The sequence below is a fragment of the Leucopleurus acutus genome (genome assembly GCF_964270905.1).
Source record: "Leucopleurus acutus genome assembly, chromosome: 9".
NCBI classification, from domain to species: domain Eukaryota; kingdom Metazoa; phylum Chordata; class Mammalia; order Artiodactyla; family Delphinidae; genus Leucopleurus; species Leucopleurus acutus.
The window spans coordinates 50,499,498-50,514,660 of NC_139144.1; the positions used below are offsets into that span (position 1 = coordinate 50,499,498).

The 15,163-nt window shown below is 43.1% G+C and overlaps 1 pseudogene across 1 annotated transcript in view; it reads left to right on the forward strand.

Moving 5' to 3' along the window:
- Positions 1-15,163, forward strand: part of LOC309966469 (serum paraoxonase/arylesterase 1-like) — a 30,397-nt pseudogene that overhangs the window by 14,578 nt on the left and 656 nt on the right. Inside the window, exons 4-8 of the transcript in view lie at positions 214-402; positions 3,423-3,546; positions 7,464-7,662; positions 8,883-8,964; positions 12,687-12,837. The product of the transcript in view is annotated as a serum paraoxonase/arylesterase 1-like (transcript). The remainder of the gene's footprint in view (positions 1-213; positions 403-3,422; positions 3,547-7,463; positions 7,663-8,882; positions 8,965-12,686; positions 12,838-15,163) is intronic.

A 15,163-nucleotide genomic window follows, 5' to 3' on the forward strand; every position in this document is an offset into this window, starting at 1 on the left:
ACGGAAGGGTCTGTGCCTGTTGTGTGGGGTCACCTGGTGGAGCATGTGGCTCCCAGAGACCCTGTGGGCCTATTGCACAAGCCAACTACGAGGCTTCCCATGTGGCCCTGCGGCCGGAACCAGACAGTGTGAACCCATGTGCCATCTACCACCTCCATCAGCATTTGAAGTATTTATAAAGCGCCTGTGTTTTCTCCTCCATTATTCTATAAGGGATTAAAATATCCTGGAATAAAGAGCTTTGAACCCAATAAGCCTGGAAAAATACTTCTGACGGACATGAACGGTGGATCATGTCCACTGTTGAAGAGGATACAACAGTGTTGGAACTGAGGATCACTGGAAGTAACTTCGATTCGTCTTCATTTAACCCTCATGGGATTAGCACGTTCATAAATGAAGGTAACAATGTTTATTTAATGTTTATTAAAAATAAAGCCAAATTTAAAAAAAACAGAAAAATGTTAATGAAAGACTATTTCTTTTCATCCAACTAAAGTATAATCATGAACAATGTTCTTACTCTGGGTTTTAAACTTACCCTCATGTTAATTAAATATAAAGTTATAACCACGTAAAGGCTTGAGAATGCTAAAATATTTGAGATTTGCAAAACACCTAATTTTTAAAAATACCAACCTTCACATTATCTCTGTAATTACTATAGTAATGATATTCAGCTCTAATCATTATGGGTTTTTCCAACTTAAAGAATTTTACAGATCCAGGCATTTACAGGCATAGATTTTTCTAACTTAAGACACCTGCAACCTACAGATCCACTGACGGATGGTCGCTTTCGATGCCTCCCTGCCCACTGGTGCCTCTGGTAGTCTTCAAACTGCTTCTCCACATTTTAACATGTTGCCTCATCCCTTATGCCTTCATCCCACTTCTTCCCTTCTTTTTGCAGCCATTTCCTTGGTCTCTACATTAACTCTCAATCCCGGTTGCACACACAAGCACCTGGAGAGTTTTAAAAAGCCTGACGTCCAGGTCCCAGCCCCAAATATTCTGATTCAGTTGGTCTGAGGGAGGCTGGGGCAGTAGTGCTTGTTACAAGCTCTCCAGGAGATAAAAATGTGAGACCAGGGTTGAGAATCACCCTGTCGTCCATCTCCTCATCAGACAATCCCTTCTTTGGTCCCTGCAGACTTTTCCCATTTTGGCAGGCTAAAATTGCTGCCCTGAAAGTTATCAGCAATGTCTCTCTCTCTCTTCCAACTCTCCCCCTCTGCCTCTCCTTCCTCCTTGCCCTCCCCTCCTCTGCTCCCTCCCTCCCCACTTCGTTCCTCCATCTCATTTTATACTGATCAGTCGCCCCTCCCTGATATTCCAGCACACTTACCTGTCCTCATTCTGATTCTGCTGCAGGTTGTCTCCCCTCTTTATTATTTTGTCACTCATTTCGAATTCTCTGAGCATTCCCCAAAGGACCAATATTTTGTCTCCTCTTTATTTTCTCTATTTTGGAAGGTTCAGCCATGTCACAACTGTAACTGTGCCGGCTCTCTAGGAGAACACCCCCAAGTGGATGATGATGATGATGATGATATTTTAATCAACTCTTCCGTTCCCTCCCTTCAGCTTATTAGATACTTCTATTTGGGTTCCTGTCCTATAGCCACATTAAACTCAAAATGTCGAAAAGTAATTCTTTATCCTCTTATCTTCCATTCTTCATGTTTACCCCATGTGACTTCTCTTCTTCCATATATGTATCTATGAAATATATCCATATGTCCATATATCTTTCCCTTTCAATGACCTCTTCACCCATTTATCAACACTATATTTTATTTTCAAAATATTTTAAGTGCAAAGAAATAGGGTGTTGGGTGTGTGCATGCTCTTTTAAATTAAAATGGGAAAAGTAACCACATACATATTACACAAGTGCTCGTATAAATTGCTTCTGTATTAAACACTACATCATGGATTCCTTTCTCTGACAGTGCATTTAGAGCTACTTTACAATTGCTCTTGAGAATTTTGTTGTGTGCGAGTACCATAATATAGTTCATCTGTTGATGGATATTAAACCTGTTCCCACCTTTATGCTCATTGAAAACAATGCCAAAATAAACATTCTTGTACATACGTCTTCTGTGAATACTTCCTTAGGATAAATTCCTAGAGGTGGAACCTGCTGTGCAAAATGTGAATCCGGGTTTTAGTCCTCACTTATGTTTGATTTCCGACTCCCTCATTCCTCAGCCATCATCAGGGACTTTTGATACTTCCTGTCAAATGCCTCTCTTGTCCTTTCTTGTCTTTTCCTATCAGTGCCATCTTCCTGGACCAGTTCCTTATCTCCACGGGCCTGGATTACTGCCATACGCACAGGTCATGTTACTCCTTGGTTGAAAGCCCCCTATAAGTAAGCCCTGGATCCCTATCCTAAGCCTTGAAGACTGGCCTTGGCTTCTGTTTCTGTGGCTTCAGTATTCCCACTCTTTCACTCCCCCAGCCACAACCTCACCATTAAGTATTCCAAGGAAACGGGTGCCTCAGGCCCTTTGCACACTCTCTTCCTTCAGCCTGGAGCACTCTTTCCCCAGATATTCACATAGTTCAGTTTCTCATTTCGTTAGATCTCTGCTTTGACATCATCTTCTCAGAACTTCCCTGACTCCTGTGAAGAAGACATCTCATTACTCTCCATCCCTTTATCTGGTTTTGTTTTCCCTTTGTAGCACTTAGCACCAATTAAAATAAACATTTGCTTGTCAAATGGACTAATGGGAAGCTTCATAGCTGGCTTTTGTGTTCAGATTTCTTCAATTCAACCTCCTAAACTTTACACTATTTTCCTTTAAACACCAATTCAGTCACGTCAAAGCTTTCCAAAGACTCACTGCTTCCAAAGGCAAAGACTATGGCCTAATTTCACTTGCTGGTTCTGATCAGACCTTCTTGACCACTTAAACTGGTCTCTTTCATGTCTCAGAGTTGCACTGACTCCCAGAATCTGCTTCCCTTTGATATTATCTCTCGCATGCTCTTTTTATGGAATTGATCATCTCACACTGTGTAGATTACACCTGAGCACACCTTCTCTTATTGATATTCTTCGCATCTTTTATCTCTTTTATCTCAGTGCTGCATCTTGCTGAGACCATTTGCATTAGAAAGCTTAATAAGCTCTTTGGAGTTTTAGTGTCAAGGGCTGCTCATTCTTAAGTTGAGGATTTTTTTTCCCCTTGTGGAGTCTGGAGTTTTTAGAGACTGTCACTGGGTCTTCCTTTAGCCATTTTTCTTTGGAGCAATCACAAATGCTTCTCTACAAAGACATGAAAATATTCCATCTGCCTGATACCCTAAGTACTGGTTGGAGGTGGGTTGAAATTGCTTTCTGGAGACAGGGCTGACAGCTGACAGCTCGGTTAATGTTTCCATTTTTGTTTTTAATCTCTTCTCAGATAATACCGTGTACCTGCTGGTGGTGAACCATCCAGATTTTAAGTCCACGGTTGAGTTGTTTAAATTTCAAGAAGAAAAGTCACTTTTGCATCTGAAAACCATCAAACACAAACTTCTGCCTAAGTACTGAGATATGTCATATTTCTGTTTTCCTTTAACACCAGTGGATGGTTAATCCACTTTTAGTGTTTCTTTTTGGCAGGGAGTGGGGGACGGGGTGGGGGGATAATGGCAACTCCCCTTTCTAATGATCACAAACTCCTCCAAGTGTTCTTCTGCAGAAACTTTTTTTTTTAATATAAATTTATTTATTTTATTTATTTATTTTTAGTTGTGTTGGGTCTTCGTTGCTGCGTGCAGGCTTTCTCTAGTTGCGGCAAGCGGGGGCTACTCTTTGTTGCGGTGCATGGGCTTCTCATCGCGGTGGCTTCTCTTGTTGTGGAGCATGGGCTCTAGGCGCACAGGCTCAGTAGTTGTGGCCCGTGAGCTCAGTAGTTGTGGCCCGTGGGCTCAGTAGTTGTGACTCGCGGGCTCTAGAGCGCGGGCTCTAGAGCGCAGGCTCAGTAGTTGTGGTGCACGGGCTTAGTTGCTCCGTGGCATGTGGGATCTTCCCGGACCACGGATCGAACCCGTGTCCCCTGCATTGGCAGGCGGATTCTTAACCGCTGCGCCACCAGGAAAGTCCTCTGCAGAAACTTTTGAGGACTCAAGCCCCTCAGAGAAGACCCATCCTCTTCCTCCCTCATTTCCCAGGTTGGCTGGATGCTGCGTCATGGCTCCTGGCCTCAGAGAATGTTCCTTTAATCTTTTAGCAAGAAAACACTCTGCTCTTCTCGAAAACCAGACTTAGTATTTCAAACCCAAGCCAGTTCCATAGACAAATTTCACATTTTGAGCTTATTTGTTATTTATTTTTATATTAAAAGACGTAATATTACATGTTTCTGAGAATTAGAAATACATACCTAAGAGGAGATCTGAAATCTGGTACCTCTAAGACCTCCCTGTGCTGCCTCTTCTGCTGTTTGTTTTGCACACAGTTTTTGAAATAGCAGCTCTTTGGTGACACTGAGCTCCATCCCAGGCTCCTTGACAGTATGACGTACAGAGAAAGAAAACACACGTGGATCCCTGATCCCCAACAACCCAACACAAAGTCAACATCCTCGCCTGCCTTAGGGTTTGTTTGGTTTATGAGGTAGTGATGGATTTAGGAAAGTAATCGAACGCTATCTTCCCAAACAGTTTTTATCCTCTAATCATGATGATTTTCTAGAATCCTACCCTCTATTTGAATAATTTACCTGCAGAATTCAATTATCTCTGACTTTGTAAATCTAGATTTCTTTTAAACCGTGCGGTATGTACATGCAGGTACCTAGCAGAGCACCTGGTAAGTGATGTGTGCTCAGTGTTATCAGTGCTCCCTCCTCTCCTTTCTTACCTGGTGGATTTGAAGATGAGGAAACCGAGATCGGCGAGAAATCGAGTTACTGGATGAAAGTCAGTCAACCAATTAGTGGCCATTACAGACTACAGCCCAGGTCTTCATCTGCGTGAAAGTTCAGACAACAGCTTTTGGTGGGAGAGTTTCTTCATACATTCATTCACCAAACATATTTTGGAAAGAGAATGAGGACACTGAGTGTCTGGAGAATGTGCTAAATCCCAAGATCTAAATTAGGAGAAAGTATGTAGACTAGAGAAGCTGGGCTAATGGCAATAACAATAGTGATAATCACCACTTAATGAGCTTCAACTATAAGTCGGGTGGTGCAATAACCAATTTAACAGATTATTTTATTAACTTTTTACAAATATTTTCTTTTTTTTAATTTTAATTTTTGGCTGTGTTGGGTCATCGTTGCTGCGCGTGGGCTTTCTCTAGTTGCAGCGAACAGGGGCGACTCTCTGTTGTGGTGCGTGGGCTTCTCATTGTGGTGGCTTCTCTTGTTGCGGAGCACGGGCTCTAGAGCTCAGGCTCAGTAGTTGTGCATGGAGCATGGGCTTAGTTGTTCCGCAGAATGTGGGATCTTCCTGGACCAGCGATTGAACCCGGGTCCCCTGCATTGGCAGGCGGGTTCTTAACCATTGCGCCCCTGGGGAAGTCCCACAAATATCTTCTTAATTAGGTTTTATTTCTATACCAGTTTGGATTAAAGAAAATGAGGCCTGGAGTATTTAATTTGCCTCAGGTGACACTGTCAATAAATGGTACAACTGGAACTTTAACCCTGGTTGCTGGAGTCTGGAGCTTGTGCTCTGAGTCACTATGAAATAGTGAAAACTGATTTTATTTGTTTTACCATTTAATCTTGGAAATCTCAAGTTTGTCCAATTTCCCAGGGTTAGAGTATTTTTTTCTGGACAATTGCAAATATATTGATCTTTGGCAATATAGAACCAAACTATAATTAGTGCCACAATTAACTAAAATTCTGCTCTCTCAACCCAAGGATTAGCCATGTCTATTTTCTGCTTTGTGTTTGGTGGTTGTTTATATGGTTGTCTACAACATTAATATTCCAATGACTATTATAATTTGAGCATGTTATTAATAATAATAACAACACAATGGTCATCATTGGTCATTTACTGTATGCCAGGCATGGTGCTAGGGTCTTTGATTCATTATTTCATTTTATTCTTACCCCAACATTTCAAGGTATGGAGAGGCTCAGAGTTTAGGGACATGCTGTGGCCCCATGGATGATAGCAAGCGACTCCGGAATTCCAATGGAGTTCATCAGATTTCAAAGCTATTACTCTAAACCCTTCTGCTCTGCTCCTTTTTATGAAAAATAGCAAAGGATTGTAAAGCAAACTAATTTCAGAAATCTACCTTTAAGAAAGAGAGGAAAAAACCCCAGCTTGCAGGCTTATGCCTGAAGCCTGTACAGACTAATCCTAAATTCCTAGACCCTTTTTCTCATGTAGTAACTGTGGCTGCCATTGACGGAGGCTTTGTGATTGGCGGACTCCCCGCAAAGCATACAGCAGGCATCATCTCATTGTAATTCCCACTGCAACGCCACAAATGAAGATTCTGACCCTTAGTCGTCTACTAATGAGCTGTATGACTTTGGGAAAATCATTTAACCTCTCTTTACAGATGAGAAAACTGAGGCTCTGTACGCTTATCAAAGTCGCCCAGGAGCCCAGAGCTGCGTCAGAGCTGATGTGCTGGCCATGACGCCCTCCGCAGTGGAGCGGAGATAATTCTCTCCCAGATAATGGCCCCCGGGAACTTCTGTCACCTCAATCAGCGCAGCATGACTCACTTATGTGTTCGCTGTTGTACCTATTAAAGCAGAAAAATAGACTCATATATCTTAGATTTTCAGTAACACAGGGAGAATCAAAATCAGAACAGCACCAAAAAAGCCACAGCATCCTATTTCTGAGCATTCTTGCTCACAGACATTTCACTCCATTTAGAATTATGAAACTTCACGGCTGGATGTGATCCTGTAAGGCTGAAAGATAGACCAGTCCATCTACTCCTTTTTTATAGATACGGAAACTGAGGCTCTGGGATGTGAAGTGATTGATTTTCCGTAGATCACACAGCTAATAGTAGCAGAGCTTTCACTAGAATATAAGTCTCAAGATTGCCAGGGTCTTTTGCACTGCCTGATGCTGACTTGGACTGTTCTATAGGAGCATCAAGAAATGTGTGGCCCTGATAATGACTCCCGGTCTAATTTAATGTCTGTGGAGTTTAGTCTATCTAAACATACACACACACACACACACACACACACACACACACACACACTTTTTTAAAGACACAGCTTATAGGATTTTTATGTTCCATTGCTATTAATTAATAACCTTTTAGGGTTTCTTAGGGTAATTATTGTCTTTAAGGATTGTATAGGTTGGACTGATTTCACATAATTCTGGGCTGTAACAGCTATTGTGAAGCCTCCATTCCACTTTTTGATTTTATAAGTAGACATTAATGAATGCCAATGCATAATCCTGTAACGTACCATGGCTTCACCTGCATGTATCATATGTGTGTGTTTGAATTGCAGTTGAATGGCATTGTCGGTGTGGGACCTGAACACTTCTGGGCCATCGGTGATCACTATCTTGTTGACCCCTACCTGAGGTCCTGGGAGTTGTATTTGGGTCTAGCGTGCTCATTTGTTGTTTACTACGGTCCAAATGAAGTTCGAGTGGTGGCCAGCGGACTTGATTTTGCTGTGGAATCAACATCTCACCTGATGGCAAGTATGTGAACTCTTTAAAATGCCATGCATGTCCCCAGATTCTCCTTAGACATCTTTAGAGCATATTCATTTCCTAAATGCTGGGATGCATTTTAACATGTTATCCCAGTAAGAGGATTAGGGAAAATGTAAAATATCTTAATTTTTCAGGGGGTAACATATATCAAATCAGAATTTTCTGTTTTGTGAAGGCATACTCTTTTAAATTTCTTTTTTTGGGGAAAAAAGTGCATTTCAAGAGGGGGTACTGCAATAAACATTTAGTATTACTAAACAGCTTTGTTTTGAGGGAAGATTTTTGAGTGTATAATGAGATTAACAATTTGTAGGTGTGTATATATCAGTAGTGCTGGTTTGTGACACAACAAAAAGCTTGTACCAAAATGTACATCAAGGCACCACTTCCTTCATAAAGAAAGTATTACCATGGGGAAAAAGGTCAGCCTCACTAAGTAGTGTGCTTAGTGATGTAGTTGATTTACATTATTTTCTGGTGGTGACCGTGAAACAATTCACAGACCAGCAGTGGTTTGGGGACCACACTTTGGGTAGCATTGGTGTGTATATAAAATCCTCCTCGTCTTGTATCATGAAGGATTTGTAACATACTTAGAAGGTTAGTAACATATTTAGAGGGTAGTAACATATTTAGAGAAAGCAACACAGACAGTTTTCAATTATTCATATCATCTCCTGGTCTTCACAGATAGCAGATAATCACGCAGTCATTTATCTCTTTCTCCTGGGATGCACTGTGCTTAGACTGGCCACAGATCGTTATGATGAATGTGACATTGCGCTCAGGGTAGAGGGGAGGAAGTCTCCTCTCAGATACAGGCCGAGCACTTGTCTTCTCTTGTGCTTTCTCTGGCCTAAAACGAGGGGCTAAAATGCAGAACCTGGGGCTTGCCATTACGTTGACAAACCAAGAAAAGCACTGTCATGCTTTTGCTCCCAGTTATTTGTGTTAGAGTTAAGTTCCTTCCCTACTAGTCAGTGCCAATTAGCTTCCCACCTTTAGAAATAACTTTTCAGACATTAAAACTCCTCTGTGCGCTGTCAACTCATTGAGTTCCTTCAGAATTTGGTGTGCTTTGAGACAGGTTCCATTTTCCAGTCTCTAAGCAAAGTTCTTCCCTACGAAGAGTTATTACAACTTCATGGTAACCTTCTGAATCACATTACTTCACGAGCTTTGATGTAGCTCTTTCTTCTTTGAAGGTGTGTCTATATATCTGAAGTGCTGGCTCATAAGATTCATGTGTATGAAAAGCACACTAATTGGACTTTAACTCCATTGAAGGTAAGATGTATTCATACTATAAGTTTGCAGAGTGATAATTAGATTCTAATTGATTTGTGAAATTAAAAGTGAGGAAAAAAGGATTGTCTAATTGGAGTGGGTGAGAACCAATTTTTCACTCTTTTATTGAGTCATCAGCATCATATGGGTTTGTTGTTCACGTTTGCTTAGCTGCAGAGCGGGAAGCAGCAAACCACACACATCACCTGTGAAACTGCTTCTTTCTGCTCTAGTGAATTTTAAGCTTGGCATTGTGTTCTTCAGTTCTCTCTTTCCTTTCTTCCTTCCTCCTTCCCTCCCTCCCCGCCCCCCCTTTTTTTCCCCTCCATGTTGATGGAACAGACAATAGCCTCAACTTGTATAAGACAGCACAATATTTACAAAGCCCAAGTACTCACAATGGCCGCCAGGTGCCCTGGCAGCCCATCCCTTTGCTGCCTTTGTCTCCAGCCCTTGGCCCGCTGCTGAGATACTCCTGCTTGAGTATTTCTGGGGCTCCCCCGGCAAGGCCCTGCCTCAGGACGGGGCACTTGTCTCTCTCCTCAGGTGCTCTTCCTCCAGATCTCCACGGCTCTTCCTTCATACCTTTCCAGATTTCGCTAAAATGTCACTTCAGCGAGGCCTTCCCTGGGCACCTAATCTAAACTTGCAATTCTGCTCCTTGCTAAACACACACACACACACACACACACACACACACACACACACACACACACATTTCCTCTCCTTTATGGCCTTATTTTTAGCATCCTTTGCTAACATATTTTGTATTTTACTTCTCTTCTCTGTTGTCTGTGTGCCTCTCCTACTAGGGTATGAGCGCCACAGGACAGGTATTTTCCCTATGTGTTCCTGGAAGAATTCCCACACGTAGCAGGCACTGAACAAATTAGTTGTTAAATTTAACATGCTGGGACAGGGCATTCTTCAGAGCTTCACCTTCACCGGAACCAATTCTGATCCGGTCTGAAGGTTTGGAGCAAAAGGGGTAAAAACACAAAGGAGAGGAAAGGAGAAGTAAGAGCAAAGTGGAGTATTATGAAAGTAATGCTTGGAAGAACACGAAGATAATACTCCCCTGACACACCTGCCCACGGCATAGGAAGCGCTGTCCCCTGGCGCCGTGTGACTGTGCCCGTCGGCGCATCTCAGTGACTGTCCTGAGGGGCTTCACTCTGAGAAAATTACCTTGAGGCAACATCAAATGTAACATCATGTTTGACATTAAAATCACTGGCAGGGCTAGTTCGGTATTCAGCTGAAGTAAAATGGAATTACACACTCATACTGGCTGGGGGAATAAAAACAAATTGTAGTTATAACTATAGGCACTTCTGCAAATTGAAAGTTAAAGGATTTTATAAGAATAAAACCCAATCCAGTATACATTCAACACAGAATCATAAAGGCACTGCTCTTGCCGAGGCAAGATTGAGGGCAAAGCTTATTTCAGGTTTGGCTCCCACTTCTGGCAGCACATCATGCCTGTCCCCTGACATAACAATTCAGTTGAGACTCCCCTCCCTTCACGTGTAATGTTATTCTTTCTTTGGAAGGATCATATTCATTAAGACCAGTTAATTGATACTTGGAGTGCCAAGAAATTTGATAAACTAGCTGGGATTGTTCTTAGAATTTGGGATGAGACGCAGATGGGTTTATGTCCTGTCAAAGTGTGGTATATACATACAATGAAATATTATTCAGCCTTAAAAAGGAATGAAGTACTAAATCATGCTACACACCTACGAACTTGAAGACATTATGCGAAGTGAAATAAGCTAGACACAAAAAGACAAATAGTGTATGATTCCAGGAACCTAGAAGAGGCACATTCATAAACAGAGAGTGGAACAGAGGTTACCAGGGGATGGGAAAGGGAGGAATGGGGAGCTCCTGGGTACCGTTTCTGTTTGGGATGAGGAAAGGTTCTGGAAATGGATCGTGGTGATGGATTCACCACATTTCGAATGTACTTGATGCCATTGAATTGTACACTGAAAAATGGCTAAAATGACAAATTTCAGGTTTTACATATTTTACCGCAATAGAAACGATCCCCTCCTCAAAAAAAAAAAAAAAAAAAAAAATTCCAAGACACAGCCAATGAATAGTCTCACTTCAGTGAGTTCCAACTCTCTAAAAATTGGGATATTTGTTAAGAGGTTCCAGTTTTTCCCAAAGAGAATAATTTACTGTTTCCCTTACCAAGGAATGTAAACATTTCCACTGGACTTTGTGGAAGCATGAAACGCGGTCTGAGTGTGCATCGTGGTGAGTTAGTATTGCTAGGAATTACGGATTTGCAAGGGAAGAGTTCATTGCTGAGCCCAAGCTGGGCTCCCTGCTGGACTGTCAGCTCTTGCTCAGCAGGACCCAGGCCTGCCCCTGGCTCAGCAGGTGTGCAAGGCAGGAGCTCATTAATCATGCAATGAATGGACGGGACCCCAGGTTTCTGTGTCCTTCTCCCACTCTCACTCCCCACCCTCATCTTTGCAGCCTTTCATCTGCCACGGAATTCACCAGCTGGCCGTGACCCCCTTCCAAAGATAATAGCAGAACGCTGCGACAGACATTTTCCTCACATAAAGAATTTAACGTTATCAGCCTAGAATGTCTGACACTGGGATAGATGGGGTTTGGGGATGGAGGAGACTTGGAGCTGATTTTGGCCAGAGGATGTTTGCTCAGCCGCCTCCTTTGGCCAAACTTGCCCGTTTCCAGGGTAGGAATGAGTGATGGCACTGCATGAAGGTCAAAAGGAGGCTCTGCCTCAATGCTTGAGCCCTCTCGTCCCTTCCCGGCCATGTGGAGAGAGCTCATTTTGAGTAGGAAGCACAGGGCAGCGTGGGCTCACCACAGCTGTCTGTCTGCCCACGCTCTGGCCTGTGCAATGAGTCACCGCCAATTATTACAGGGTCTCTGGGTGCTGAGGTAGGCTGGCCTCTGTTTGAGGTACACGGTAGATATTGTTTCTCCAACTGAGAGTTAGAGGTAAACAAATAGATGCGATTTCTCCCCGGTAGAAGGCAGCCAGGATGATGAATGATGGAATTAAGAATCGTTGGTATTATTTATGATCCCGGTACAAAGCCGCGACAGCAATCTGTGCAGTCATCACATGCTTGCAACTTATATTTAGAAAATAAGCAGCAGAAGAACAGGGAGTTGAATAACATCAGGAAGCCAAGGAAGAAACTTTTCCTCAACTCCAAGGCACAAATTAGACCCCGGGTGATCATTTCCCCTCTGGCTGCAGAGCCTATGATTAGCCATTAAAGAAGAGCCTACATTTCATTGATGTTCTCATCAGAAATGAATCTACATTTCCTGGTTGTTTTCCGAATGCTTATAAAAATATCATTTGCACATGCCGTTTTAGAAGGAACTGTTTTAGGCTGCACTTAAAACTTTTTTTTTTCTTTCAGTTTTAATTTCATACACAGATGTTAGTCCAAATGCCTTCATCTAACTTTTAACAGTCTTCTTTGGTTTTCTGATCTTCCCCCTCCCTCGTGTGTCCTGGAAACCGGCAAAATACTAGCATAGATGGAAAGCTAGAGGAATTCCCTTGAGTGCTAGTGAAATGGGGCAGAATTGTCATGTCCCCGGAGCCAGGAGTGTGGTGACCAAGGAAGGACAGGCTGATAGTTTTCCCTGACGTATTGCTCCATCACCTCTCAAATTTTTTTCACCTTCTCTCCTTGGTTTTCATCTAGAAGCCTCTGGACTTTAACACACTTATGGATAATGTATCCGAGGATCCTGTGACAGGGGACCTTTGGGTTGGTCGCCACCCCAATGGCACGAAAATCTTCTTCTATGACCCAGAGAATCCTACTGGATCAGAGGTTAGTTTGCAAAATGAATCATGTCAGTGGTTGAAAATATAAATCTCAATTATATGTGCAAATAAAAGGGGGACATGGATAGATGACCCCAGAGATCAGATATAAAAGGGAATGGGACTCCGGGAGGCATTTGAATCAGAGTCCAGGCGGGAGACAGATGGTACGTGTAAACTGGGCGATTTGAGGGGACTTCATGAGGGCACTACGTACAGAGGTGTAGGCACAGGCAGTGAACAGGGATAACGCAGTACCCCAAGGCTCACAAGGCAGGCAGGGATGGTAACCGGAAGCCAGACGAGAAGGGAGCTGTGTGTGGAGAAGGCGCTGGGAGGGGAACCTGACCTCTGGTTGAGGGATGTAGCCAACCAGCAAGGGCCTCACGGGGTTGGGGGGCTGGGGTCAGCACCCCACCTCCCTCTCGGCCCTCCCTCTCCCCACCGCTGCTGCTGCTCCATGGTCAACCTCTACTGGAGGCTGGAGGGCAAGGGAGCCTTGAATGGGCTTCGTACAGGCTGAGCACAGTGGAGGGTGGGCCTGGAGGGCTGGGTTAGGATAGCCAGCACTGGACTGGGGTCCATATCTTTATTTCAATAGTGAGTTTCTCCAACTTGGCAATTCGCAAGAGTCTAAAAAATATACCATACCACATTGCTATAGTCTAATCATTTGTGTGTTACCTGCCTCCCTGTTCAACCCCCTTTTCCTGTGTGTCAGTACACGCACAAGTTTGTGTTATGGACCAGTCCTAAAGCAGGGATGGCCATCCTCTCCAAACCTTCCTGGCAGAATGGAAACCTAAATCCCTTGCTGGAATGATCTGGGCTTAAAAGAACTTCTCTTCCATCTTAGTTTTAGTACCCAAAGACCCTATTGGTGTCCATGGTCTTTTTTCAGAGGATTGTTTTGGCAGTGCAAACAAGAATTTGAAACTCACTTTGCCAGGGGCATCTGAACGTTTACTATGACTTACTTGGGGTTTTTGACTCGGAGTTTTCAGTAGGTACTAACTGTACTTGTTATTTACGTCAGATACACGGTATACTTTCTGACATGGTTTACTGCTATGTATTCTTTTTAAAGCTCAATTTTAAGAATCAGTCTTGGGCTTCCCTGGTGGCACAGTGGTTGAGAGTCCGCCTGCCGATGCAGGGGACATGGGTTCGTGCCCCGGTCTGGGAAGATCCCACATGCCGCGGAGCGGCTGGGCCCGTGAGCCATGGCCGCTGAGCCGCGCTTCCGGAGCCTGTGCTCTGCGGCGGGAGAGGCCACAACAGTGAGAGGCCCGCGTACCGCAAAAAAAAAAAAAAAAGAGTCAGTCTCATCCCACTCTCCACCCCTGAAAAAAAAAAAATTTTTTTTTTAAAGGCTACGTCTCTTGGATAAGAAACAAAAACCAAATACATATTTCCATTTGCCTGTTGGCCCTTCATGCCCTTTATCTCTGGGTTTACAGGACAACTGTGATTATGGTGAACGGCAGTCCTCTGTGCCTTCTGTTAGTTCTCAGCTATTACGACTGCTGTATGGTATGCTGAATAGAATTGAAGAAATGTATGCTGTGGCGTGTTCACTGCTCAGAACTGGGCAGAATGTTAGATTCTAATTTGTTCTTGCTTGTTAGCTCGTTTGAGGAACTTGGGCCATTTGCTATATAGCACGGACTTAGTTTGCTGTTCTGGAAAAAAAATACTTCCTTTCTAATGATGCATCTGGTAAGGTATAGCAAAAAGTAATAACGATCCATTGTCTAAGGCACTGACCCAGGGGAGAGTGATTTAGTTTTATTAGAAAGTGGTTTCCTAAAGCCAAGGTGCACCATCAACTATTTCCCAGTAACTAACTACGACATGTGAATGCTCCAGCAACTTCCTAAGACATCTGTCTTTGGTGCCAGCTGTTTTGGAGAGGTCCTTTTCAATGCTCACGTTGACCCTTTAATAAACAAGCACTAGCCTTCCTATTCTGCCATATTTGGTGTTTTTGTGTATCGGTATCTGTTCTTCAAGTCACTGTACTTTATCCTAAAGCCTTCAGAAGAACACGAACTTACAGTTGAAAGCGAATTTAGAGTTAATATGGTCCCACCCATCTCATTCTACAAATGAGAAACAAACAGTTCAGTGGAAGATCCAAAATACAACCTCTGGGCTCCTGCCCTACAGTGTGCTCGGTATAGCAGGTGAATCATATGAAATTACCATTTTATGGGCCAAAATGGTCAAACATCGGCTCTCATGTACAGCCATCTTAGATACTATCAATACTATACTGCTGCTAATGATACAATCATATTTCTGCTCAACTAAATGAAGGAAACCAAACTCATGAGATCTTCCACATTTAGAGTT